The 26,538-nt window shown below is 48.9% G+C and overlaps 7 non-coding genes across 7 annotated transcripts; 1 reads left to right on the top strand and 6 right to left on the bottom strand.

The window, feature by feature from the left end:
• Positions 1-13,810: 13,810 nt before the first annotated feature.
• trnat-ugu (transfer RNA threonine (anticodon UGU)) lies at positions 13,811-13,884 on the bottom strand. Its single transcript has one exon. It is a non-coding gene; the product is annotated as a tRNA-Thr (tRNA).
• A 2,058-nt stretch (positions 13,885-15,942) lies between these two features.
• On the top strand, positions 15,943-16,024 carry trnas-gcu (transfer RNA serine (anticodon GCU)). The gene has a single exon. It is a non-coding gene; the product is annotated as a tRNA-Ser (tRNA).
• Positions 16,025-16,326: 302 nt separating this feature from the next.
• Positions 16,327-16,399, bottom strand: trnak-cuu (transfer RNA lysine (anticodon CUU)). The gene has a single exon. It is a non-coding gene; the product is annotated as a tRNA-Lys (tRNA).
• Positions 16,400-17,538: 1,139 nt separating this feature from the next.
• On the bottom strand, positions 17,539-17,619 carry trnas-uga (transfer RNA serine (anticodon UGA)). The gene has a single exon. It is a non-coding gene; the product is annotated as a tRNA-Ser (tRNA).
• A 1,218-nt stretch (positions 17,620-18,837) lies between these two features.
• trnad-guc (transfer RNA aspartic acid (anticodon GUC)) lies at positions 18,838-18,909 on the bottom strand. Its single transcript has one exon. It is a non-coding gene; the product is annotated as a tRNA-Asp (tRNA).
• Positions 18,910-24,854: 5,945 nt separating this feature from the next.
• Positions 24,855-24,927, bottom strand: trnak-cuu (transfer RNA lysine (anticodon CUU)). Its single transcript has one exon. It is a non-coding gene; the product is annotated as a tRNA-Lys (tRNA).
• Positions 24,928-26,339: 1,412 nt separating this feature from the next.
• trnas-cga (transfer RNA serine (anticodon CGA)) lies at positions 26,340-26,421 on the bottom strand. The gene has a single exon. It is a non-coding gene; the product is annotated as a tRNA-Ser (tRNA).
• Positions 26,422-26,538: the final 117 nt, after the last annotated feature.

Genomic DNA, 26,538 nt, shown 5'->3' with positions numbered 1-26,538 from the left:
AGCTGAGCAAGTAACCCCGGCAATGCTGCCTTTACTCTTCTAGACATTAACTGCTTGCAACGTTGAGACAACGCCACTTGTCGTGTGTCATTTGGTCAGCAGGTGGGGAATCCCGTATGTATTTGGCACCGATACAAAGGGTTTACCAATTGGGAGGAATGCAAGGGCTCTCCAAAAGAGTCCAACACAAGTGTCACACGAGGGTCTAGAAATGGTCCCTGGGACTGACACAAATAACTAGGCTGTTAATCTGGACTAACATAACATAATAACCACATGGAAAACAAAACGCAGAGTGTATGAATGCCTTTTAAAAAGTGGACTCTGGAGGGTCAGGGTGGCATTTCTCCTGAAAACAGTCTTTGTACCTCAACGTGACCTCTGATAAAAAGTATAAAAACCAGAGTCATGGAAATACCAGTAGAGGACTGCTGGAATTGGAACCAATGAGCCCCTCTTTTCTAAGCATGTAATTTGACCAACTAAAGCATTGGGCCTGCGAAGCATGCAAACTTGACAATGGTGCCTTTAGTAGAAAAGGAAATCCTGTGCATCTGGCACGGACACAAAAACAGTTCGCCAATGGGTAAAAATGTTCATACAAGGGAGGGAGACCAAAGTGTCAATTGTCACCTGTGAAACACCCTCGAGAGGTAAAGAAAACAGCATGTCAAAGCAGAGCGTCAACAAACCTCTCGGTCACCAAGACTGCAAGGAGCAGATCAATGGAGGCAGTGGACCCCATTATCCTCAGCAATTTAGACCACGGGTGCAGAGAATGCGGACCGTGAAGGAACAACAAAACCCCCCATCGACAAGACCCCACCCCTCATAACCCCCCGGCCCCATAACCAACAGCACAGAACCCAGTGAACTGCGAAACACCCCCATCAAGGCCACCAACCCACCAGGGAAAGGTAAAGAAAACAGCATGGCACGGAGAATGCGGTCCGTAAAGGATGAGTTAGTCGATTTGAGCTGGAAACATTTGATGCAGTGGTGTCCTGTGGTCGATCAGCTCAGTTGGTCAGAGCGTGATGCTAATAAAGCCAAGGTCATGGGTTCACCCCATCTGCTCCAGGAACAACAAAAGCCCACGGCGAAAACCCATCGGGCCCCATAACCAACAGCGCACAACCCAATCAACTGCGAAGCACCCCCAGCAAGGCTGGAAAAGGTCGGTCAAGAAAACAGCATGGCAAAGCAAAGCGGTGGCAAACCTCTCACGCACCGTGACTGCATGAAGCAGATCAATGGGGGCGGCGACCCCATTGTCCTCTACCCAAAATTTAGACCCCGAGTGCAAAGAATGCGGACCGTGAAGAAACAACAAAAGCCCCCGTCAACAACACCCCGCCCTCATAACCAACAGGACGCCACCACAAGAAAAACCTATCCAAGGGCACCTATGGCGTCAGTGTACGTCAGGTTGGGGTTTACACACCTTGTCTGGTCCTCAGGGCGTCCGGTGGCATGAGGTGAGACCCTACGGAAGTAGCACTATAGGCGCTCCACATCAATTAACAATACTGTTATTGGAGGAAGGAAAGAAATCGGGGCACAAACACCAGTCATGTTCTCGGTCGGTAACCTATCACTCACGCCGGGTCCACCGCACCACCACCAGAGGTCAGCCCTGAGGATCGGCCAGAAGAAGGCATCCACCAGTAAGGTAGAATTACACTAAGAGGTATTAATGCCGGGTTGTACTGTCAAGTTGCTTTTAGCCTTGCGCATCCCCTGAACTTGAAAAAGGGGGTCCGAGTAGCCACACTGAAGAAAGATGGGATTCACTCGATGCTTTCGCTATTTTTTGAGTTTTATTTAGCACAGCACAGCACAGCACAGCACAGCACAGCGCAGCACAGCACAGCACAGGTGAAAACCTTAAAATAAAGAGGGGAATGTATAAGTGTACACAATATACATACTATTTCTAAATATATATAATATGCACAATAATATACATATACAAGTATTTATATAAGGTTTCAAATAATATAAGCCCCCTGCAAAGAAATGAGCATAGCGCGTTCCTTCAATGCCCACAGCTCGCTGATCAGCTCAATTGGTGCCAATTAAATGAACTACCGCGAGCCGCCGTGTGCACCTACGCGACACAGGCGATCGACGGTGTTCCAGATCCCACTTTCTGCACCGTGTTAATACTTTTAATCTAGTACCAATAACTAAAGTGAGGCGCGCGTCACCGGCGGCCGTCTCATCCATAAAAAAAAAAAAAAAAAAAAAAGAACCGTGCCTTACGTGGCACGGGCGCGTCAAGCCACAGCGCTAATATTAAAGGGAGCTTCTTACCGGCTGCCTCTTCAGTTTGTAGCTCCAGTTCGCGCAAGGTTTGGGGTGCAGTTTGACTACCTTTCGATCCCACAGCCTTACCTGCTAAAAAAGGAAGTGCCCTCATGCAGACGCCCAGGTGCGCTTAAAACTGATTCCACTTCCGGTTTCAATTATTCCCACCTGATCTCCCGTGTTTAATTTAGAAGAAATAACTTGTTAATTTCAACAAAAAATTATTATTCCCTTAATGAGGGCTATGAACAGTATTTTTTATTTTTATGTCCTTTTCTCATGTTTGCCTTATCTAAATTATTTTTGGAAACTAGTTTGACTTGACACCTCCCACTCGATCTACCCATGGAAACACTGGGGAGATCGCCGGCTTTAGAGGCAAACTTGGTCGTTGACAGGATTGATTGCCGTTCTAGAACTGGTCCTCTGCAGGTAGTAAGACGACGAGTCGCCTGACGTCCCTGTGAAGGATGATGGCTTGGATTTTCTCCCTTTTCTTTGGATGAGTGGGTTTCCTTTTCAGAGCTCTTGTCAAGGGAACGCAGTAGCTTGGGAAGACTCTGACGTTGACGTCCCTCACAATGCCTTCTTTGTCTGGATTTGTGCTGACGACTCTCCCAAGCTTGAACTGTCCTCTGAGCGCATTTTGGTCGCTTACCCAGACAATATCCCCAATGGTGACGTTCCTCTGCGCTGTGTGCCACTTGCTCCTAATGAATAAGTTGGGACCTGCGAGTTGGCTCCAGCTCCTCCAGAACTTAGTCACCTCGGACTGCATTGCTCTGAGTCTCTTGTAGGGGTAGCTGGAAAAGTCGAAGGTTTTGATGTCCCCACTCTGAGATGCTCGCCCAAGAAGAAGACTGTTGGGAGTGACATAATAAATGCAGTCCTCTCGACTCTGCACCCTGGCATCGATTGGCCGCTCGTTTGCAAGGTTGGCTGCAATATGAAGAGTTGTCTGGAACTCACTGTAGCTGAGTGAAAGCTCCTTCCCAAGGCTGTGCAGCGCCCTCTTTACAATGCGAACAGCGGCTTCTGCAGCACCATTTCTGTGTGGAGAGTCGGCCGGATGAATTTTCCACATCCACTCTGTCCTGTTTTTGGCTGCGGTCTCCTCCAAGCCTGCTCTGTTTCGGTCGTCCAGGAATCTGTACATTTCCTCCAAGACTGGCTTTGCTCCAATGAAATTGGTGCCCGGATCTGACCAGATTTTCCTTGGATGCCCTCTGAAAGCTGTGAACCTTTGATAGGCCATGAGGAAGCCCTCGGTTGACAGGGTGTTAACTAGCTCGGTGTGGATAGCTCTACTGGCCATGCAGCAAAAGACAACTCCCCAGACCTTGAGTGTCACTCTCTTCTTGACGTCATCTTTTACTTGATAGGGTCCAAAGAGGTCAATGGATGTGAATTCAAATGGTGCAGCAGGCTCAGTCCTCTCTGGCGGTAAGTCACTCATTACTTGCTGACATTTCTTTGCTTTTGCCTTTCTGCAGACTAAGCAGCCATCAACAACCTTCTGAGCGATTCTCCTCCCCTTTATGACCCATGCCTTCTTCCTCATTTTGAGAAGGGTTTCAGCAACTCCGCCATGAGACTCATTGTGGGCCGCCCGCGCCAGAAGAGTGGACACCCAGGCATCATAGGGAAGGATGGGGACAACAATTTGATCTTCTTTGAAGATTTGCACTCTGCCCCCGCAAACCAACAGCCCAGAATCTTGGTCTTTATAAACTACCAGTCTGTCTGAAGTTGCTCTTGGGATCGTTGCACCCTCTTGTGCCGCAAGAAAAATGTCTCGAAGGGCATCCTGTCGTTCCCTTACTGTGATGACTCCCGTTGAACAGACTGCCTCCCACTTTGGACTGTCCATGGCTTGGTTTTGTCGGACAAACTTTTTTGCTGCTCTCCAGATAAATGCAACAGTCTTGACCAGTCGAGTTAGGTCACTGAACCGCTTGACATCCACTAGGCTTCGGATGATTGAGCCTGCAAGTGGTCTCCTCTGCTCTGTTTGGTTCTCTTTGCGACTCTGTCTTGGGTCCTGCTTGGGTTCTTGTTTCTTTGCCTTTGCTCTCGTAAGTGCAGCAGCAAATGCCTTCTTTTGCAGCTTGTTGACACTTTCTCTGGCTGCGGCTGCAAGTTCTTTGGCAGACTGGATCGGCCATTCATCCATTGGCAGGCTCAGGAACTTTGAACCATTCTGCCACTCTGAGTTCTCGTCCAGGTCCTGAGGAGTGGCTCCTCTGGTGACTCTATCAGCAATGTTCTGTGGGCCAGGAATCCACCACCAGTCCTGAATCCTTGTGTTGCTCTGAATTTCCCCAATCCTGTTGGCAAAGAATGTCTGATAGCCATAGCTATCCCGCTGAATAGCACCAAGGACGGTCTGGCTGTCAACAAAATGGTACCACTTCTCAACTTGGATGCGACTGTGAAGTTCAAAGTATTTCTTCAGCCGTGAGGCAAACACTGCTCCGCACATCTCCGCTTTGACAGCTTCACCTCTTTGATCCAAGGGCGTTAGTTTGGCTTTGGATTCCACTAACCTGATGATTGGGCCCTGGTTTGAGTTCCACCTCAAGTAGATCACGGCTCCATAAGCGTGCTCACTTCCATCAGAAAAGGTGATTGCTGTGGGTCTTTCAGTGAAGCCTGGAGGAGTCAGTGCTCTGGTAAACTTGACTTTGCCGAGCTGGACATACTCCTCAAAAAGTTTTATTGCATCTTCCCTGAGGTTATCTGAGAGTGCTGTGTCCCATGTCTCTTTTACTGGATGGCCTCCGCCCTTTGCTTCTTGGAATGCTCTCCTAACCAGGATGGCTCCCTTCTGTTTTGCGGGAGTTACCAGGCCGAGTGGATCATACAGCCCTGATACTTGGCTGAGCAGCTCTCGTCGTGTCAGGGGGTTTGGTGTCTGGGCTCTGATTTGTTCTAGAAGAAGATCCTGGCCAAGTCGCATTTTTTTCTTTCTCTTTGAGAAGTTGATCGCGATCATGATGATATGGAGTTTGTCCTCTTCTACCATGTAGCCCAGACCAAGCGCTTTGTTGTCATCATCACGCATTTGGTTTGGTAGGATCATGGTTCCTGTTGCTTTTTCCTCCAGCCTGTCACTGCACTCTTTCCTCCCACTTTGCCCAGAAAAGACCCAAGGCTTGAGCTCAAACCCTCCAGCTTTGAGGATGCGCTCCACATTTGCGGTTATGGTTTTCAGTCGATCTAGGTCGTTGTGAGATGTAAGAATGTCATCTACGTAGCTGTCTTTTTGGAGAACTTGCCGTTCCTCTTGAAGGTGGGTGAAAGGAGGGAGGTTAGCAGTTTCACGCATTGCTAACTGTGCAATGCACCCTGCTGGCTTGTCACCAATGTTTACTCTTGTGATGGCGTACTCTCCCAGTTCCTCCTCTTCTGAGTCACGCCACAAGAATCTGTGCAGGTGCACCTCTCTGTCTTCCAACCAGACTGAATTATACATTTTCCTAATGTCCCCCAGGGCAGCATACTTTCCACCCCTGAACCTGAGAAGAACAGCACGGATCTGGTTGAGAACGTCTGGGCCTTTCATTAGCAGGTCATTCAGGCTCACACCTCTGAACTTTTGACTGCTGTTCCAGACGAGCCTTACAGGGGTTGTGACAGAGTGCGGGTTAGGCGCAATGAGATGGCTTACGTACCATACTGGCCCATCCCAGTTGATGATCATGCTGTTTGACAACTTGACTGCAGCCCTCCGATCGACCATGTCATGCACTTGAGCAGCATAAGCAACCTTCCACTCGGGTTCTTTGGCGAGTTGTTTTTCAGTTCTGAGAAACGTGGCCTCAACTGTCCTCTTATTGTTGGGTAAAGAGGCAGGATCTTCTAGCCATGGGTACCTGGCATGCCAGTGTGGCTCCCTGCTATGGCTGTCCTCCATGACATAAGTGAGGCCTTCTCTGACTACCTCAAGCTCCCTCTCCTCAGCAAGAGACATTTCTTTACCTCCTGGCTGGCAGTTTCCACAGCGGCAACCTCCGCACTTAGGTTCACATGCCGCTCCGATGCTATCCCACCTCCACCACTCTAGGAAGTCCCGATGGGTGGCTGAAGTCTTTGACTCCTGGATCTGCATGGTGATTTGGCTGTTTGGTGGAGGTTTCTCTGGGTCCCTGTTGGTGAGTTCCTCATACTTAACAGCTGCTGCTCTCATTGATCTGGCAAAGTGTGTCTTGGACATGTGGGCTGACACTGCGAGTTTCTCAAAGAGTTCAGGATGTGATCCTCCAACAGTCTTTCCCAGGGGCCCGTCCCACAGCACGAGGTCCCCGACGGCTTTGACTCTCTGCGGCGCTAGTCGACCTTCCCTGTGGCTGATGAGCAGGTTTATTTCTCTTGGTCTCACCAGCTCATTCAGTGACGCTTCTGGGAAGAACTTCTGGAGCTGACTTGGTGTCACATGCCTGTGGACGTCTGCAATGCTGTCAAGTCCATAACAAACTAACTGGTGCGGTTTGAGAGTGCCTCTGGGGGTCTTTACTCGAATCTTCAGGAGGTATCGCTTTGTTTCAACACAAGCCTTCATTCCTCCCACTCCGTGGACAACTAGTGTGATCACTTCACTTCTGAGGTTCAGCCTACTTGCAGCCTTGTGGGTTATGTAATTGGTATCTGACGCCAAATCAATTAATGTTCCAATCTTCTGGCCAGCATTTGCTGTTACCTCCAGAAGCATCATTACCACCGGCAGCTCTTGTAGCCCATTTTCCATTAAGAGGCCCGGCTGGTCTTTTACAGTGTTGAAGACTCTGGAAGCAACATTGGAAAACACGTCTCTGCACTGTTTTGCCAGCTCAGGTGAGAGTTTACTGAAGAACTCCTCTTGCTCCTCTGTGTATCTCCTCCTGCCTTTATCCTCCGCTGGACCAAATCTGCTCCTCTTCTGACCTGCGTTATTTCCCCTTGTCTCAGCGTTGGGGCACAGGTAATAATGGTGCGCAGGAGTGCTTCCATCTTTGCAGTCTTGGTTTCTGCACAGAAAGCCAGGTTTGCAGGAGGAGCTGTCATCATGGACCTCGAGACACTCTCTGCACGCCCCCAACTTTCTAACAGCAGCTTTCCTCTCTGCCAGCTTTAGGCCCCGGAACTGCTTACAAAAGTAAAGTTTCCTTCTGTGCTTTGGGTCCCCACAAACCACACACCCTACAGAGCTGCTGCCTGCCATGGCTGACCTGGTTCTGGCATGTCTTGGCTCCACCCTGGGCTCTCTCCTGCTTGGCTCCTCCTCTCTTAGCTGCTCGAGCTGCTCATATATGCCTTCTTGCTCTTTGAGGAATGCCAAGAGGCTGTCGAATCGGTTCTCTGGGGCCACAGCATTCCTTCTATCAGCCACATAGACAAGCCATTCCTTTTTGAGAGTTTCTGGAAGTTTGCTTTCAATGGATTTTGTGACGAGAGGATTTTTGATAGCATCTGTGCTTCCAAGGTCACTCAGGTCCTGAAGTGCCTTCTCCACAGTTTGAATCAGCTCCACTATCTTCCGTGGCTGAGTACTCCTGACAGCGGGCATTTTTTGTAACTCGTCCACAATTTCAATGGCGATAGAGGTTTGGTTGCCATAGCGATTACCCAGGACACGGAAGATGTCATCAGCAGTGTTGTAAGTGGTGAGGTGCAGATCTCTTGTGATTTTATCATCAATGCTGTCCAGCAGCTGAATCTTCTTAACCTCCTTTGAGCCGGTTGGCTCCCCCTGCTTTTGAAGTGCTTCCCAGTCTTTCCTCCACCTGTAAAAGTCACGTTTGTTGCCACTAAACTTGGGGAGGGCTGTTGGTTTTAACTTTATGGATGGGGTGGAATTACTCAAGTTAATCGATGACTGCATCTGTCTTTCAGCATCATCCTTTATTCTGGCCTGGATGACATCAGCCTTTCTAGACACCAACATGGGGATGTGGAGATCAAGCTCTTTTAGACGGCATTGAAATCCATGCCGTGCATCTGGAGGGACCCATTGCTGCCACTGCCTGTACGCTTCCTTTGCAGTTTTTGCCAGACCCTTCAGGTGGTTGAGCATGAAATCATACGCCTCCTGGCTGATGTCTGGCTGAACAGCTGCAACACGCTCACACTCCTCTTCTGCTGCCTGGACTGCGATTGACATCTCAATCCTTCCAAAGTTGGCCCACAGAACTTCCTGGATTAGGCTTTTTGTCTCTTTTAGCTTTAGCTCACACTCTTTTGCAGTTTTTTCCAGATCGGCTTTTTGCTGATTGGTTAACACAGCTTCTTCACCTGCGTCCAACTCCGCCTCCAGCCCTGCAATAAGTCCGGCCTCCACATCATCATTTGCCTGCATGACCTTTCCAGCCTCAATTGTGAGTTTACTGTAGCTGCCCCTGAGCTCCTCTTCAGACATATCAGCATATGTTCTTGTTATACTGTTGACCAGGCGAGAAAACATTCTCTTGGCTGTTGTCCTCTCCACTTTAAGTAGCTCCACAGCTTTTCCACTTACTTGGTCCACCATGTCTCCACCTGCTGGTTGTTCACAGAACTCTTTTGATGCCTTAACGTCTTTCTTGGTGATGCCTTTTCCCAAGCTTATCGTTTGCCTGTTTCCCGCCAGGACTCCAGGTTTTCCCTCTAGCTGATCCAGCTGAAGCTCCCGGATTTCCACTCTCCTAGCGGTCCCGTTTCCCGGCCCCCGGTTTTCACTGTCAAGTTGCTTTTAGCCTTGCGCATCCCCTGAACTTGAAAAAGGGGGTCCGAGTAGCCACACTGAAGAAAGATGGGATTCACTCGATGCTTTCGCTATTTTTTGAGTTTTATTTAGCACAGCACAGCACAGCACAGCACAGCGCAGCACAGCACAGCACAGCACAGCGCAGCACAGCACAGCACAGGTGAAAACCTTAAAATAAAGAGGGGAATGTATAAGTGTACACAATATACATACTATTTCTAAATATATATAATATGCACAATAATATACATATACAAGTATTTATATAAGGTTTCAAATAATATAAGCCCCCTGCAAAGAAATGAGCATAGCGCGTTCCTTCAATGCCCACAGCTCGCTGATCAGCTCAATTGGTGCCAATTAAATGAACTACCGCGAGCCGCCGTGTGCACCTACGCGACACAGGCGATCGACGGTGTTCCAGATCCCACTTTCTGCACCGTGTTAATACTTTTAATCTAGTACCAATAACTAAAGTGAGGCGCGCGTCACCGGCGGCCGTCTCATCCATAAAAAAAAAAAAAAAAAAAAAAGAACCGTGCCTTACGTGGCACGGGCGCGTCAAGCCACAGCGCTAATATTAAAGGGAGCTTCTTACCGGCTGCCTCTTCAGTTTGTAGCTCCAGTTCGCGCAAGGTTTGGGGTGCAGTTTGACTACCTTTCGATCCCACAGCCTTACCTGCTAAAAAAGGAAGTGCCCTCATGCAGACGCCCAGGTGCGCTTAAAACTGATTCCACTTCCGGTTTCAATTATTCCCACCTGATCTCCCGTGTTTAATTTAGAAGAAATAACTTGTTAATTTCAACAAAAAATTATTATTCCCTTAATGAGGGCTATGAACAGTATTTTTTATTTTTATGTCCTTTTCTCATGTTTGCCTTATCTAAATTATTTTTGGAAACTAGTTTGACTTGACATGTACCAATCGGGAACCTGTGGAAACGGTAATGCACATAAATTTACCTTTCGCCACTGTGCTGCTGAATATAAGCTTACCTTTGACCTCTGTAACCTTGGAGTGCGCTATGGCGAATGGCCTACAATTAGCCAATAAAACAAAGCATTCCTTGTAGAATTTAGGCAATCAATCCCGCTACCTCTCACATGCAAAGCAAGTGCTATACCATTTGAGCTAAGGTCCATTCTCAGAACTATATTGGTTCTTGAATTAACTGACTACTGGATCGTGGGAGGGAGCAAAGCAGCGGCTCAACATAGTCAACAGTGCATCCCATGCCGGAAAGCTCGAGGAGCAACGGAGGAACAAAAGATGGCTAACTTACCTCAAGACCGCATTGAGCCTTCCCCACCAATTACCTATGGTGGCATGGATTGTTTTGGCCCCTTTCACACAAAACAAGGGCGTAAAGAACAAAAACAGTACGGCCTACTATTCACTTGTCTATGTTCTGGAGGTGTTCACATAGAGATGCTGGAGGACATGACCACTGACTCATTCATCAATGCCCTAAGATGCTTCTTTGCCATCAGAGGTGCTGTTTGGCACATCCGATCATATCAAGGAACATACTTAGTTTGAACTGAAAATGAAATGGAAAAGTCACTAAAGGAAATAAACACAGAAAGAGTAACAGAATACCTGGCAGACAAGCAATGCAACTTTGTCATAAATGCAAGCCATATGGGAGGTGTTTGGGAGCGCCAGATCAGAACCATCAGAAGCATGCTCATTTCAGTCCTAGCAAACAGTGCTGGCAGGTTGAATGACAATTCCTTGAGAACCTTTCTTTATGAAGCCATGTCTGTTGTGAATAATCACCCTCTTACTGTGGACAATGTAAACAACCCATGTGTCTGGAACCACTGACACCTAACCACCTGATTACCATGTAGTCATCTATTCCCATGCCACCACGTGTTTCCAAAATGGCGCCGCAGACGGCTGCCTCGGTGTGTTGGTCCTCCAGCACCTGGACTCCGCAGGAACCTATGCTAGGATCTTGTTTGTGGACTTCAGCTCCGCCTTCAACACCATCCTCCCAACTCTGCTCCAGGAGAAGCTCTCCCAGCTGAGCATGCCTGACTCCACCTGCAGGTGGATTACAGACTTCCTGTCTGACAGGAAACAGTGCGTGAAGCTGGGCAAACACATCTCAGATACAAAAACCGTCAGCACCGGATCCCCCCAGGGCTGTGTTCTTTCTCCTCTGCTCTTCCTGTACACAAACAGTTGCACCTCCAGTCACCAGTCTGTCAAGCTCCTGAAGTTTGCGCACGACACCACCCTCATCGGACTCGTCTCTGACGGCGACAAGTTCACCTACGGGTGGGAGGTTGACCATCTGGCGACTTGGTGCAACCTGAACAACCTGAAGCTCAACACCCTAAAAACAGTGTAGATGGTTGTGGACAACAGGAAGAACTCAGCCTCTCCTGTCCCCATCACCCTCTGTGACTCTACGATTGACATTGTGGAGTCCTTCCGCTTCCTGGGTACCATCATCTCCCAGGACCTCCAGTGGGAGCCGAACATCAGCTCCCTCATCAAGAAGGCACAGCAGAGGATGTACTTCCTACGTTCCTATGGCAGCTGAAAAAATTAATCCTGCCAAAGACAATGATGGTGCACTTCTACACCCCCATCATTGAGTCCATCCTCACATCCTGCAATCTTCCATCCGTCCAGGATCTGTACGCCTCCAGGACCCTGAGGCGTGCAGAAAGGATTGTGGCCGATCTCTCTCACCCCGGATACAGTCTCTTTGAGAGGAGGCTGCGGTCCATCAGGACCAAAACCTCATGCCACAAGAACAGTTTCTTCCCATCTGCTGTCAGCCTCATCAACAAGGCCCGGAACCCCCTGGCACTGTTCACACCCCACCTCTGCCTCATCCTGCCACTTTGACACTCTATATGTGTTAAATTAACGCTCAGTTTGGACTCTTAGGAAAAACAATCAGACTGCACTTCCGGAATAACAAACAAAAAACAGACTGTGTACATATACTTTTACTGCATTCTGTATTTTGTATTTTCATTTTTTAATAGATGTGTCTGCACCTACTTCACCAAAACAAATTCCGAGTATGCGTTTGATCATACCCGGCAATAAAACCATTTCTGATTCTGATTCTGACCACCTGGTAAATTTGTCAGGGAGGACTTGTCAGACACTCTGCTTCAGACTCTGCTTCCTCTATGGAAGGTATGTCAGTGGAATTGAGAAGGGCCTCAAAGTATTCCTTCCACCATCCGACTACATCCCCAGTCGAGGTCAGCAGGCCTCGTCTCCACTGTAAACAGTGTGGACTGGGCACTGCTTCCCTTTTCAGAGGCGCCGGATGGTTTGCCAGAACCGACCGAAAGTCGTGCTCCATGGCCTCACCGAATTCCTCCCACACCCGAGTTTTTGCCTCGACAACCGCCGACAACAACCATTTGGCCTGACAGTACCTGTCAGCTGCTTCCGGAGTCCCACAAGCCATCAATGCTGGATAGGACTCCTTCTTCAGCTTGACGGCGGCCCTGACCTCTGGTATCCACCATCCGGTTCGGGGCCTGCCGCCACGACTGGCACCGACCGCCAGGGTGGAGGAAAAACAGCAGAAGAAGAGGAAGAGGGAGGAATCTCCTCCACCCCCTGTCCGAAAGTGCTTCTGCAGGATGCAGCTGAAGCTGGGCCCGAAAAGCCCCCACATCCATCTACTGCCCAGCCAAAGTGTTCTCCATCTATAGAGAGCACAGGATAAAAAAAAAGAGATGAGCTGGAGGGATTTCCAAGCCTCTCCTTTCTATGAAAAGGAGAAACAAAGACGGCAAAATAAGTGAACAATATATTTGTTATTCATAACTGCTTACATGTAGATTATTATTATTTTTTATTGTCATTGAGAGTGTTCTTGAGTGTGGCAACCTGATAAATAAATATTCTTTGTTACATTGCATTGATTTTGTATTTTATTTCAAGCACTGGTATCAATATAAGCCTGATAGTGTCACGGTACGGCATGTCTTTGTTGAGGTGCGACCCCAGGATGCAGAGAGCAGGACCAAATGCAGGTAAATAATATTTATTTCATGCATTAATTGCAGCAGCAGGAAAAGGCAACTCAACTAGCTGACGGACAAACTATACAATGATCCCACACAGGGAGACGCACACACCTGAACTAAATAGATACACAAATTAGGGACAGGTGTGGGTAACTATGGCAACTAAGGCAGACAAGGCAAAAGAGGAAGTCCAACACAAAAAGAGTTCTAAATGGAAACCAAAACCTAGACCGGGAACTCAAACATAAACTGTCACGTGCAAACCCACACAGGGCGTGACAGATAGGAATAGTTTGTAATGATATAGAGATTAATTGGAAAAAATAATCTTGTGGAGAAGAAAACAGTGACTTGACTGATGGCTTAGACGGGATTTGAAAACACTGACTTCATTTCTCTGAAGTCTCTCTGCTTCTCTGACGTCTTTCTCGCATCCTGATTGGCTGGCAGCAAATGTCAACACCACACACGCGGCCCCCACTTGGCAAGCGAGAATTCTACCACTGAACCACCAATGCCACGTGGGGACACACTGTAAGAGAAAAAAATTAAACTATCAAGTGGATGAGCCTCTGCAAAGTGCTGCTGAATGACAAAACATCACAATGTCATCCTCTTTGGGTTCAAGCACCTTCTCGCGTAACGGGATCCACAACAATCATGTCAGCTGTGGATGCACCATTGACTCGTTTTTGAAGGGCAAGTGATGAAAAGAGGTACGTGGGTCAGAAATCAGCTGCCAAAGTTTCACAGACCAAGCAGCTAGGCACTGCTGGGATTTGAACCCAGGATTTCCTGTTTACAAGACAGGCACTTTGACCAGCTAAGCCACAGCGCCAGCCGAGCAAGTCACCCTGGCAATGCTGCCTTTACTCTTCTAGACATAAACTGCTCCAACGTTGAGACGACGCCATTTGTCGTGTGTCATTCGGTCAGCAGGGGGAGTATCCCGTATATTTGGCACCGATACAAAGGGTTTACCAATTGGGAAGAATGCAAGGGCTCTCCAAAAGAGTCCAACACAAGTGTCACACAAGGGTCTAGAAATGGTCCCTGGGACTGACACAAATAACTAGGCTGTTCATCTGGACTAACTGTTAGAATAAAATGTAATTACAATTATTATAGTGTTAAGTTATCACCCTTATATCCGTTTGCTTAGACAATAGACAATAGTCTTGAGTGTTTTGAAGCAGGAACATTCCATGACACAGACCAGCAACTGCCAGCACCACTAATCTTGCAGGTGTCTGGGAATGCCAGCAGTGACCTTGAAGATGTTCCTGTTCATCATGCAAAATGTGCCAAGACAAGAACTCATGCACAAAAAGTAATTATTCTCACATACACACACACACACATAGACAACAAGTACAGCTTGTGCAACTGCTTGCTTCCCCCTCCCCTTAGAGTTGCACGGCCATGTATTAGGGACCTCCTAAAGAAATAAAAAGAGAGGAGCATGAATGGCATACTCAGAGTGGAGCAGCATTGGGTATGTTGTTTCACTCTCCTCGCTGCGAGCAACTTTGAATATTGTTGTCTGTCTCTTCTGTAATTAAGTGTTTTTACAAGTGTCACAGGAGTTTGAACCTGACACTAACATAACATAATAACCACGCAGAGTGTATGAATGCCTTTTAAAAAGTGGGCTCTGGAGGGTCAGGATGGCCGAGCAGTCGAAGGCGCTGCATTCAGGTTGCAGTTTCTAATGAGGCGTGGGTTTGAGTCTGTTGTGGAAAAATTTCTATCATCCTAAGTAGGATAGAGAATGCCTGAAATAAATATATAACTCTGACAGTTTTTATTACCTTTGCAAAACAAAGGGGCCAGACAACACACAGTATGCATGGCGGCCTGTAGGTGTCTGGCCAAGAGTGGTCTCTTGGCGGGAACTTTTACACTCCATAGCATGCAAATGAATTATATTACAATAGAATAGAGACATTCATGTGACTCCCCCGATGCCACCCTCATGTATGGGGGTTAGTCTACACACCCATTCTTCTGGCACAGTTTGTCACACCCATGCAAGGTAACCTCCTAGGGTCAACCATTTGGTGGGACCTCTTGATGTTCCCTTTCCCATGAAGGTAAGTTGGCAAATAGTTTGTAAAGGTGTGACTTTGGTCTCTTGATTTCATCAACATCGATCACGACAACACAGCCAGACAATTACATATTAAGACCAGACATGTACAGTTGGGAGGTGACATACAACAAATGTTCACAGCATTAGGTCTGCAAAGTGTTCAGCTGATGCATATTTACTGGAAAGGAAAATGGGCTTTTGTCACGGTAGCCGTGCCGACACAAGCTAAAATGTTTCTCCCGCCAGGACAACACCCACATGAAATTCAAGCTATGCTCACAGACGAATAAGAACCAGCTGGAATGAGCAATCTGCACTTCCAAGTCTGAGTTTATGGTTCTTGCCCAGAAAAGCATAGCTCACAGCCGTAATTGTATAGTGGTTCCTACTCTGTGTTGTGGCCGCAGCAACCCCGGCCGATTCAGGGTCATGGCAGGTGTGTGTTGCTTTTGTAATTGTATTGTCTGAAAAGACAAGATTGTCTGTCCACTTGAAGTGTGGTGATGTAAAAATACACTAGTTTTGACCACACCTGTATTTTTAGTAAACATTATTAGCATGCAATGAATCAAAGTATAAGGTACGATGTCGGAGATCAAGAACGCTTTTGTTGGGAAAAAAAGCCATAACATATCATTTCAACAATACGGGTATCAAACCCGCTATTTCTTGCATGTAGAGCAAGAAATCTAGCCTTTGAGTTAAATCCCCCCGCTGCACAAGAAGGCTGCCGCAATTTCTGCAACACCAAAACACTAATTAAGATGTGTCATTTTGAGTCAACAAGACCATGTCCATAAAGGAGATGAGGTGACCGAGATGTTAAGGTGATGGACTGCTAATCCATTGTGTTCTGCACGCATGGGTTTGAATCCCATCCTCATCGGACTATACCAATGCACCAGTTTTGACACCACCTGTGTTTTTAGGAAACATCATTAGAATGCAATTAATCCAAGTATCTGGTACGATGTGGGAGATTGAGAATGCTTTTTTGGCAAGAAAAAGGCATACTATAACATTTGGAGAATGCAGGCATCGATTCCACTTCATCTCACATGCGAAGTGAGCGCTCTACCATTTGTGGTCATACAAGAATGGGATTTACTTCGAATGAAATGTTTTCCGCATGTTGCAGAATTTTCCACAGGAAAAAATTTTTAAGATGTATCAACAAAAGGGCTGAACCGCCCAATGTGGGGCTCGAACCCACGACCCTGAGATTAAGAGTCTCATGCTCTCCCAACTGAGCTAACCGGGCCTTTTTCGGCCAAGAAATCACTTTTTTTTTTTTTTTTAATTTATGTGGTCTTCTCGATGTTTGATCAATTCCACACTCAACCTAGTTCCTATGGGAACAAAGGAGCGAGAGGTTCAGTCATAGCTGAGAACTTTGGAAGTGTAGTCATCTTAACCCTCCTGTTATGTTCATTTGTCAGGAACAGCCATGATGTTCCCGGGTCAGTTTGCATGTTTATTTATCTGAAAGAGGTCCAAAACCAAAAAAATCCCCACAAGCATTGTTAGTTATTAACTACTAACTCCATTACTAACTGTTCTATCAATGTTTAGTGCAATGGTGTACCTTACCTCTCACAGGTAATGGTTTAATTAATTTTAATTAATTAATTAACTTAATTAATCAGAGGCATCATGACCAGTCTGCATCAAAACATTATCTGAAATCCTGTGGCAGGTTTCTGGCATTGATTCTCAATTCAGTTGCCATCCCTGATAGATGGTAATGGTAATCATGCCCGCGTGGCAGGCGAGTCTCTTTGCTTGTCTGACGTCTGTGTCGTATCCTGATTGGCTGGCAGCAAATGTCAACAACACGGGCGCGGCCCCCGCTTGGCAAGTGAGAATTCTACCACTGAACCACCAATGCCATGTGGGGACACACTGTAAGAGAAAAAAATCAACTGTCAATCAACTGGGTGATTGACAGCGGGAAATTGTGTGTAAGACTCCCACAGTACAGGCACAGCCACAGGCGTAGACGGTGACTACTCTCCGCTGACGAAAGGCGACTGGCTCCCAGTTGCATGGGGACGACACTCCCGACGTCGTCAGACGACGCTCCACTGCCGGAGCAGGGAGGGAGGAGTGGTGCCGGAAGAGCCCCGGGAGGTGGGATTTGGAGCCGACATGTGGGTTGGAGAGGCTCCGCCCGATACGCGTTTCGTAGCGCCTTGTCATTCCAGCAGCTCTCTGCAGCTATCCCGGTTAGCTCAGTTGGTCAGCGTGTGGTGCTAATAACGCCACGGTCATGGGTTCAACCCCCCGTACTGGCCACTCTTCTTTATGTGCTCCAGGAACAACAAAACGGCGACAACCCACTGGCCCCCAGTACTCCACCACAAGGTAAACAGCATGGTGGCAACAAATGCCCAGCCAAAGCGTCACAGACAGCATTCCAACCTGTGTGGGGAAACCCATTGGATTTCAAGTCCAACGCCTTAACCTCTCGGCCACCGTGACTGCTTGGAAAAGACCAATGGGGCCAGGTGACCCCATTGTCCTAGAACCAAAATTTTGCTGATCAACAAGGATGGTCAAGGATCAGCTGGCAACATGTGCATGGGAGGAAGACACATGGTTTGTGTGAGGGGCTACACAAGTCTTTCCACTTCTAGTTAAAAGGCAGGCACCTCACATCGTTTCCATGAAGTACCAAGGGATTGTCCTGTTGCCCTTGTATTCCCTTGTATTGTCCTTGTATTCCATCCATGTACTAACCAGGCCCGCCCCTGCTTAGCTTCTGAGATCGGATGTTTTCAGGGTCAATCAAGGGGGGCGAAGCCCACATCAGGAGGTTTGCCACCTGTTAGCAGGGTGCCCCACCATCTGAACAGGTGCTCTTTAAATGAGTTTAACAACACCAAAACTGATTTTCTTCTAAACACCACTCTCGACATAACAAAAGGTGAAAAAATATCCTTTACAACTGTTCACCCAGCTCTCTCCATTGACTCTCCCATCATCTTTGTCCTCTCTTTGGAGGGAGAAGAGAGGAGGTCTGGATTGAATCGGAGAGGCATTTTACACAAATCAATCCATGAACCAGGAACTGCCACAGCAAAAGGCCTCAAAGCGGCCCACGCCTGTAAGGCTTCCCTTACAAAGTTCGGGAGGACCCCGAGCACTGGGCTGGGGGGCAACAGACAAAGATTAAATACACCAAAATTATTTAATACACCCAGATCCTTCAGGAAAAACTCCTTCCAGGGAGCCCGACAATCTGGATCCAGAAATTTTCTGAGCACGTTTAGTCTCAGTGCCTGTTTCTTCAAGACTAAATCAATTAAATTCAGACCTCCCTTATCAACATCGTGCGGCTCCTTTTGAGTGTCCTCTGTTGTCAGTGAACCTCACAAGGTCACAGTTTTTTTTTCCTGATCAGGGCACCGTTTTAGGTTGGGTGGATGAGTGATCGAAGGCGCCAGATTAAAGTTCCTTACGCTCAGGAGGCTCTGGTTGAAATCCCACAGCTGCCATTTTTCTGGTCAGCTCCGTTATCCACGACTGGAATGATTTGGCAGCAAAAGACCGTCAGATTGTACAAGACACCTGAACACCTTGAGAAGAAGATTAAGAAAGGTTTTGTTCTAATGAGAAGGGTTTGTTTAACCGGACTGGTTGTTGCAACCGCAACCCGACTCGAGGTTCAACGTGACATTGTGACATACAAAAGAGGAACTCCCCGTCGGGGAATCGAACCCCGGTCTTCCACGTGACAGGCGGAGATACTGTCCACTATACTAACGAGGACTGCTGCTGAGCTGATGTGGTGTCTATTGGCCAAAGAGGAATTCAGAACAGGCTCGTGGCCCATGACCGTTTTCATGGCAGCTGGAGACTTTAACCACTGAAATCCATCCCGCTTATCCTCATCAACGGACTGTATTCCCCACCTGTTACCAGCATGGGGACATTCCAACCCAAGATGGGAACACACTGGACCAGGGACACAGCAACATAGTAGGTGGCAGAGACACAGCTTCACATTGCCCCCACTTTTTGACTCGACTGAAAAAGAACTCTCTTGCTTGGTGCTAACATGATGACCATTAGCATGTTAGCATTTAAGCTAATTTACTCATGTCTCAAGGCAAATAGACACATGGCATGATGTGGGGACACTATGGGGACTGCCTTAACACTTTTGGACCTTGAGGCTGTCTTGCTAGTTTTTTTTTTTTTTACCCCGGACACAGTCTCTTTGAGAGGAGGCTGCGGTCCATCAGGACCAAAACCTCACGCCACAAGAACAGTTTCTTCCCGTCTGCTGTCAGCCTCATCAACAAGGCCCGGAACCCCCCTGACACTGTTCACACCCCACCTCTGCCTCACCCTGCCACTTTGACACTCTAGATGCGTTAAATTAACGCTCAGTTTGGACTCTTAGGAAAAACAATCAGACTGCACTTCCGGAATAACAAACAAAAAACAGACTGCGTACATATATTTATACTGCATTCTGTATATTTTGTATTTTCATTTTTTAATCGATGTGTCTGCACCTACTTCACCAAAACAAATCCCCAGTCGAGGTCAGCAGTCCCCGTCTCCACTGTAAACAGTGTGGACTGGGCACTGCTTCCCTTTTCGGAGGCGCCGGACGGTTTGCCAGAACCCCTTCGAGGCCGACCGAAAGTCGTGCTCCATGGCCTCACCGAATTCCTCCCACACCCGGGTTTTTGCCTGGACAAGTGCCGAAGCCGCGAACCGTTTGGCCTGACAGTACCTGTCAGCTGCTTCCGGAGTCCCACAAGCCATCAATGCTGGATAGGACTCCTTCTTCAGCTGACCTCTGGTGTCCACCATCGGGTTCGGGGCCTGCCGCCACGACTGGCACCGACCGCCTTGCGGCCGCAGCTCCGGTCTGCCGCCTCAGCAATGGAGGCATGGAATATGGCCCATTCGGACTCAATATCCCTGTCCTCCCCCGGGATGCAGGTGAAGCTCTGCCATAGGTGAGAGTTGAAGACTCGACGAACGGGAGACTCTGCCAGACGTTCCCAGCACACCCTCACTACTCGTTTGGGTCTACCAGGTCTGTCCAGCATCCTCCCCCGCCATCTAACCCAACTCATCACCGGGTGGTGATCAGTTGACAGCTCAGCCCCTCTCTTCACCCGCCTGTCCAGAACATGCGGACGCAGGTCTGATGACACGACTACAATGTCGATCATAGACCTGCAGCCTAGGGTGTCCTGGTGCCAAGTGCACTTATGGACATCCCTATGTTCGAACATGGTGTTAGTTATGGACAAACTGTGGTTCGCACAGAAGTCCAATAACATCACACCTCCCGGGTTCAGATCAGGGAGGCCGTTCCTCCCAATCACGGCCCTCCAGGTCACACTGTCATTGCCCACATGGACGTTGAAGTCTCCCAGTAGAACGACAGAGTCACCAGGACTCCAAAAAGACCGGGTACTCCGAACTGCCGTTTGGCGCGTACGCACAAATGACAGTTAGGACCTTTTCCCCAGCCCGAAGGCGTAGAGAAATTACCCTCTCGTTCACCGGGGCTGACTCCAACACAGAGGCACCAAGCCGGGGGTCTATTGATAAGCCTACACCAGCTCACTGCCTCTCCCCTGAAGCAACTCCAGAGTAGAACAAGGTCCAGTCCTTCTCGAGGAGTTTGGTTCCGGAACCCAAACTGTGCGTCGAGGTGAGTCCGACTATGTCTAGTCGGAATATCCCAACCTCTTGCACAAGTTCAGGTTCCTTTCCCACCAGAGAAGTGACATTTCATGTCCCAAGAACCAGTTTTTGGCCACCGAAGACCAGGTCACCCATGCACCCGCCCTTGACCGCCACCCAACACATAATGCACCGGACCCTTATGCTTGCCCCCGTAGGTGGTGGGTGTACGAGGGGGAGATCCCATGTGGCTGGGGGTGAAGGCCCGATCACCAGGTGCTCACCTGCGAGCCCCTCCCCCGGGCCTGGCTCCAGGGTGAGGCCCCGGTATCCCACATCTGGGCGAGGTACGGTTCCTCCTCCTCTGTCACCTCCTCAGTGGCAAAGCTTCGGGGTGGACAAGTTCCGCCCGGAATTCCTCAAGGCTCTGGATGTTGAGGGACTGTCTTGGCTGGCACGTCTCTTCAACATTGCGTGGAAGTCGAGAACAGTATCTTTGGATTGGCAGACCGGGGTGGTGGTCCCCCTTTTCAAGAAGGGTGACCGGAGTGGGTGTTCCAACTATAGGGGGATCACACTCCTCAGCCTCCCTGGGAAAGTCTATTCCAGGGTGCTGTAGAGAAGGGTACGACCGTTGGTCGAACCTCTGTTACAAGAGGTCCAATGCGGTTTTCGTCCTGGTCATGGAACACTGGACCAGCTCTACACCCTCACGAGGGTGCTGGAGGGTGTATGGGAGTTTGCCCAACCAGTCCACATGTACTTTGCGGATCTGGAAAAGGCATTCGACCGTGTCCCTCGTGGCGTACTTTGGGGGGGATTGGTGGCACGCTGCTACGTGTTATCTGGTCCTTGTACAAACGGGGCAGGAGTCTGGTTGGCATTGTCAGTAGTAAGTCAAGCCTGTTTCCGGTAAACGTTGGCCTCCGCTAAGGCTGCCCTTTGTCACCGATTCTGTTCACAGTTTTCATGGACAGAATTTCTAGGCGCAGCCAAGGTGTTGAGGGAATCTGTTTCAGGGGCCTTAGAATCTCATCTCTGCTATTTGCAGATGATGTGGTTCTTATGGCCTCTACGGGCTGTCACCTTCAGCGCTTACTGGGACGGTTTGCATCTGAGTGTGAAGCGTCTGGGATGAGACTCAGTACCTCCAAATCAGAGGCCATGGTGCTCAGTCGTAAAAGAGTGGAGTGCTCCCTCCGGGTTGGGAATGAGGTCCTACCCCAGGTGGAGGAGTTTAGGTATCTCGGGGTCTTGTTCACGAGTGAGGGAAAGTGGGAGCGTGAGGTCGACAGACGGATCGGCGCAGCCTCGGCAGTAATGCGGTCACTGTAACGGACCGTCGTGGTTAAAAAAGCTCTCAATTTACCGGTCGATCTATGTTCCCACCCTCACCTATGGTCATGAGCTTTGGGTCATGACCGAAAGAATGACATCTCGGACACAGGCGGCTGAAATGAGTTTCCTCCGTAGGGTAGCTGGACTCACCCTAAGAGATAGGGTGAGGAGCTCAGTCATCCGGGAGGGCTCAGAGTAGAGCCGCTTCTCCTTCACATCGAGAGGAGTCAGTTGAGGTGGCTCGGGCATCTAGTCCGGATGCCTCCCGGACGCCTCCCTGGTGAGGTGTTCCGGGCATACCCAGCCGGGAAAAGGCCCCGGGGCAGACCTAGGACACGCTGGAGGGATTATGTCTCACAGCTGGCCTGGGAACACCTTGGTGTCCTCCCGGTGGAGCTGGAGGAGGTGGCCGGGGACCGGGAAATCTGGGCTTCCCTACTAAGACTGCTGCCCCCCGCAACCTGGACCTGGATAAGCGGAGGAAAATGGATGAATGGATGGACTTGTATACTAAAATGAGATGGAGATAATTGCAATATTTGTCGGAATAGTTCTGGAACAAATGGTGGAAGGAGTATCTGACCAACATTGCTCTGAGACAAAGAGGGCATACGCTAAGAAGAAACATGCAAGGTGGAGATGTGGTGATCGTCAAAGAGGAGGAGGTTCCCTGAAACGAACGGAAACTGGCTGGGATTCTTCAAGTCCATAAGAGTGACAATGGACTAGTGAGGACAGTTGCGGTGTTTCACGATGCTTCAATGTCCCGCAATGGCGTGTGAATGCACTCAAGAGCAATAAATGCATCGAGAACAGCAGTAAAGGAAGCGTGAACTCTTTACTGGACCAGGTCAGCTAAGTAACAAAGACAATACATCTGCAAGCTCTTCAAAGGACACGTAAAGAGCAAAGCCATAGCAGAGGATGGTTTCGATCCATCGACCTCTGGGTTATGGGCCCAGCACGCTACCGCTGCACCACTCTGCTGTCGACATGTGTACAAGTACCCTACTTTGTGCGCCTCCTTTTGAGTGTCCTCTGTTGTCAGTGAACCTCACAAGGTCACAGTTTTTTTTTTCCTGATCAGGGCACCGTTTTAGGTTGGGTGGATGAGTGATCGAAGGCGCCAGATTAAGGTTCCTTACGCTCAGGAGGCTCTGGTTGAAATCCCACAGCTGGCATTTTCCTGGTCAGCTCTGTTATCCACGACTGGAATGATTTGGCAGCAAAAGACCGTCAGATTGTACAAGACACCTGAACACCTTGAGAAGAAGATTAAGAAAGGTTTTGTTCTAATGAGAAGGGTTTGTTTAACCGGACTGGTTGTTGCAACCGCAACCCGACTTGAGGTTCAACGTGACATTGTGACATACAAAAGATGAACTCCCCGTCAGGGAATTGAACCCCGGTCTTCCACGTGACAGGCGGAGATACGAGGACTGCTGCTGAGCTGATGTGGTGTCGATTGGCCAAAGGGGAATTCAGAACAGGCTCGAGGCCCATGACCGTTTTCATGGTAGCTGGAGACTTTAACCACTGAAATCCATCCCGCTTATCCTCATCAACGGACTGTATTCCCCACCCGTTACCAGCATGGGGACATTCCAACCCAAGATGGGAACACACTGGACCAGGGACACAGCAACATAGTAGGTGGCACAGACACAGCTTCACATTGCCCCCACTTTTAGACCCGACTGAAAAAGGACTCTCTTGCTTGGTGCTAACATGATGACCATTAGCATGTTAGCATTTAAGTCTCAAGGCAAATAGACACATGGCATGATGTGGGGACACTATGGGACTGCCTTAACACTTTTGGACCTTGAGGCTGTCTTGCTAGTCTCTTTGAGAGGAGGCTGCGGTCCATCAGGACCAAAACCTCACGCCACAAGAACAGTTTCTTCCCGTCTGCTGTCAGCCTCATCAACAAGGCCCGGAATCCCCCCCCGACACTGTTCACACCCCACCTCTTCCTCACCCTGCCACTTTGACACTCTATATGCGTTAAATTAACGCTCAGTTTGGACTCTTAGGAAAAACAATCAGACTGCACTTCAGGAATAACAAACAAAAAACAGACTGCGTACATATATTTATACTGCATTCTGTATATTTTGTATTTTCATTTTTTAATCCATGTGTCTGCACCTACTTCACCAAAACAAATCCCCAGTCGAGGTCAGCAGGCCCCGTCTCCACTGTAAACAGTGTGGACTGGGCACTGCTTCCCTTTTCGGAGGCGCCGGACGGTTTGCCAGAACCCCTTCGAGGCCGACCGAAAGTCGTACTCCATGGCCTCACCGAATTCCTCCCACACCCGAGTTTTTGCCTGGACAAGCGCCGAAGCCGCGAACCGTTTGGCCTGACAGTACCTGTCAGCTGCTTCCGGAGTCCCACAAGCCATCAATGCTTGATAGGACTCCTTCTTCAGCTTGACGGCGGCCCTGACCTCTGGTTTCCACCATCGGGTTCGCTGCCTGCCGCCACGACTGGCACCGACCGCCTTGCGGCTGCAGCTCCGGTCAGCCGCCTCAGCAATGGAGGCACGGAATATGGCCCATTTGGACTCAATATCCCGGGTCCTCCCCCGGGATGCAGGTGAAGCTCTGCCAGAGGTGAGAGTTGAAGACTCGACGAACGGGAGACTCTGCCGGACGTTCCAAGCACACCCTCACTACTCATTTGGGTCTACCAGGTCTGTATCACCAAAAGAGCTGAACCGCCCAATGTGGGGCTCGAACCCACGACCCTGAGATTAAGAGTCTCATGCTCTCCCGACTGAGCTAACCGGGCCTTTTTCGGCCAAGATATCACTTTTTAATTTTTTTTAATTGATGTGGTCTTCTTTGATCAATTCCACAGCCAACCTAGTTTCTCAGGGAACAAAGGAGCGAGAGGTTCAGTCATAGCTGAGAACTTTGGAAGTGTAGTCATCTTAACCCTCCCGTTATGTTCATTTGTCAGGAACAGCCATGATGTTCCCGGGTCAGTTTGCATGCTTATTTTTCTGAAAGATGTCCAAAACCAAAAAAAATCCCCACAAGCATTGTTAGTTGTTCACTACTAACTCCATTACTAACTATTCTATCAATGTTTAGTGCAATGGTGTACCTTACCTCTCACAGGTAATGGTTTAATTAATTTTAATTGATTAATTAATGGCACAGCGGTCTAGTGGTTAGTGCGCAGACCTCACAGCAAGGAGACCAGGGTTCAATTCCACCCTCGGCCATCTCTGTGTGGAGTTTGCATGTTCTCCCTGTGCATGTGTGGGTTTTCTCCGGGTACTCCGGTTTCCTCCCGCATTCCAAAAACATGCTAGGTTAATTGGTGACTCCAAATTGTCCATAGGTATGAATGTGAGTGTGAATGGTTGTTGGTCTATATGTGCCCTGTGATTGGCTGGCGACTGGAAGACAGCTGGGATAGGCTCCAGCATCCCAGGAAAAAGCGGTAGAAAATGAATGAATGAATGATTAATTGATTTAATTAATCAAAGGCATCATGGCCAGTCTGCATCAAAACATTATCTGAAATCCTGTGGCAGGTTTCTGGCATTGATTCCTAATTCAGTTGCCATCCCTGATGGTAATGGTAATGGTAATCATGCCCACGTGGCAGGCGAGTCTCTTTGCTTGTCTGACGTCTGTGAGATCCTGATTGGCTGGCAGCAAATGTCAACAACACGCGCGCGGCCCCCGCTTGGCAAGTGTTGTGCCGGAAGAGCCGGAAGAGCCCCGGGAGGTGGGATTTGGAGCTGACGTGTGGGTCGGAGCGGCTCCGCCCGATACGCGTTTCGTAGCGCCTCGTTATTCCAGCAGCTCTCTGCTGCTATCCCGGTTAGCTCAGTTGGTCAGCGTGTGGTGCTAATAACGCCACGGTCATGGGTTCGACCCCCCGTACTGGCCACTATTCTTTATGTGCTCCAGGAACAACAAAACGGCGACAACCCACTGGCCCCCATATCCAACATCACACCACCCACCTGTGAAACACCCTCGACAAGGCCGCTGAAAACAGCATGTCAAAAGCAGAGTGGCAACAAACCTCTCGGCCACCGAGACTGCAAGAAGCAGATCAATGGGGACAGTGGACCCCATTATCCTCTACCCAAAATTCAGACCACCAGTGTAGAGAATGCAGACCGCGAAAGGACAACATCCCGGCCCTCATAACCAACAATACCAACAAATGCCCAACCAAAGCGTCACAGACAGGATTCGATCCTGTGCGGGGAAACCCCATTGGATTTCGAGTCCAACGCCTTAACCTCTCGGCCACTGTGACCGCTTGGAAAAGACCAATGGGGGCAGGTGACCCCATTTTCCTAGAACCAAAATTTTGCTGATGTCAAGGATCAGCTGGCAACATGTGCATGTGTGAGGGGCTACACAAGTCTTTCCA

This window comes from Doryrhamphus excisus, unplaced genomic scaffold, assembly GCF_037039965.1.
Source record: "Doryrhamphus excisus strain RoL-2023G ecotype Guam unplaced genomic scaffold, RoL_Dexc_Guam_v1.1 HiC_scaffold_24, whole genome shotgun sequence".
NCBI lineage: Eukaryota > Metazoa > Chordata > Actinopteri > Syngnathiformes > Syngnathidae > Doryrhamphus > Doryrhamphus excisus.
The sequence above is the reverse complement of the archived record's forward strand: the minus strand, read 5'-3'. Positions and strand labels throughout refer to the sequence as shown.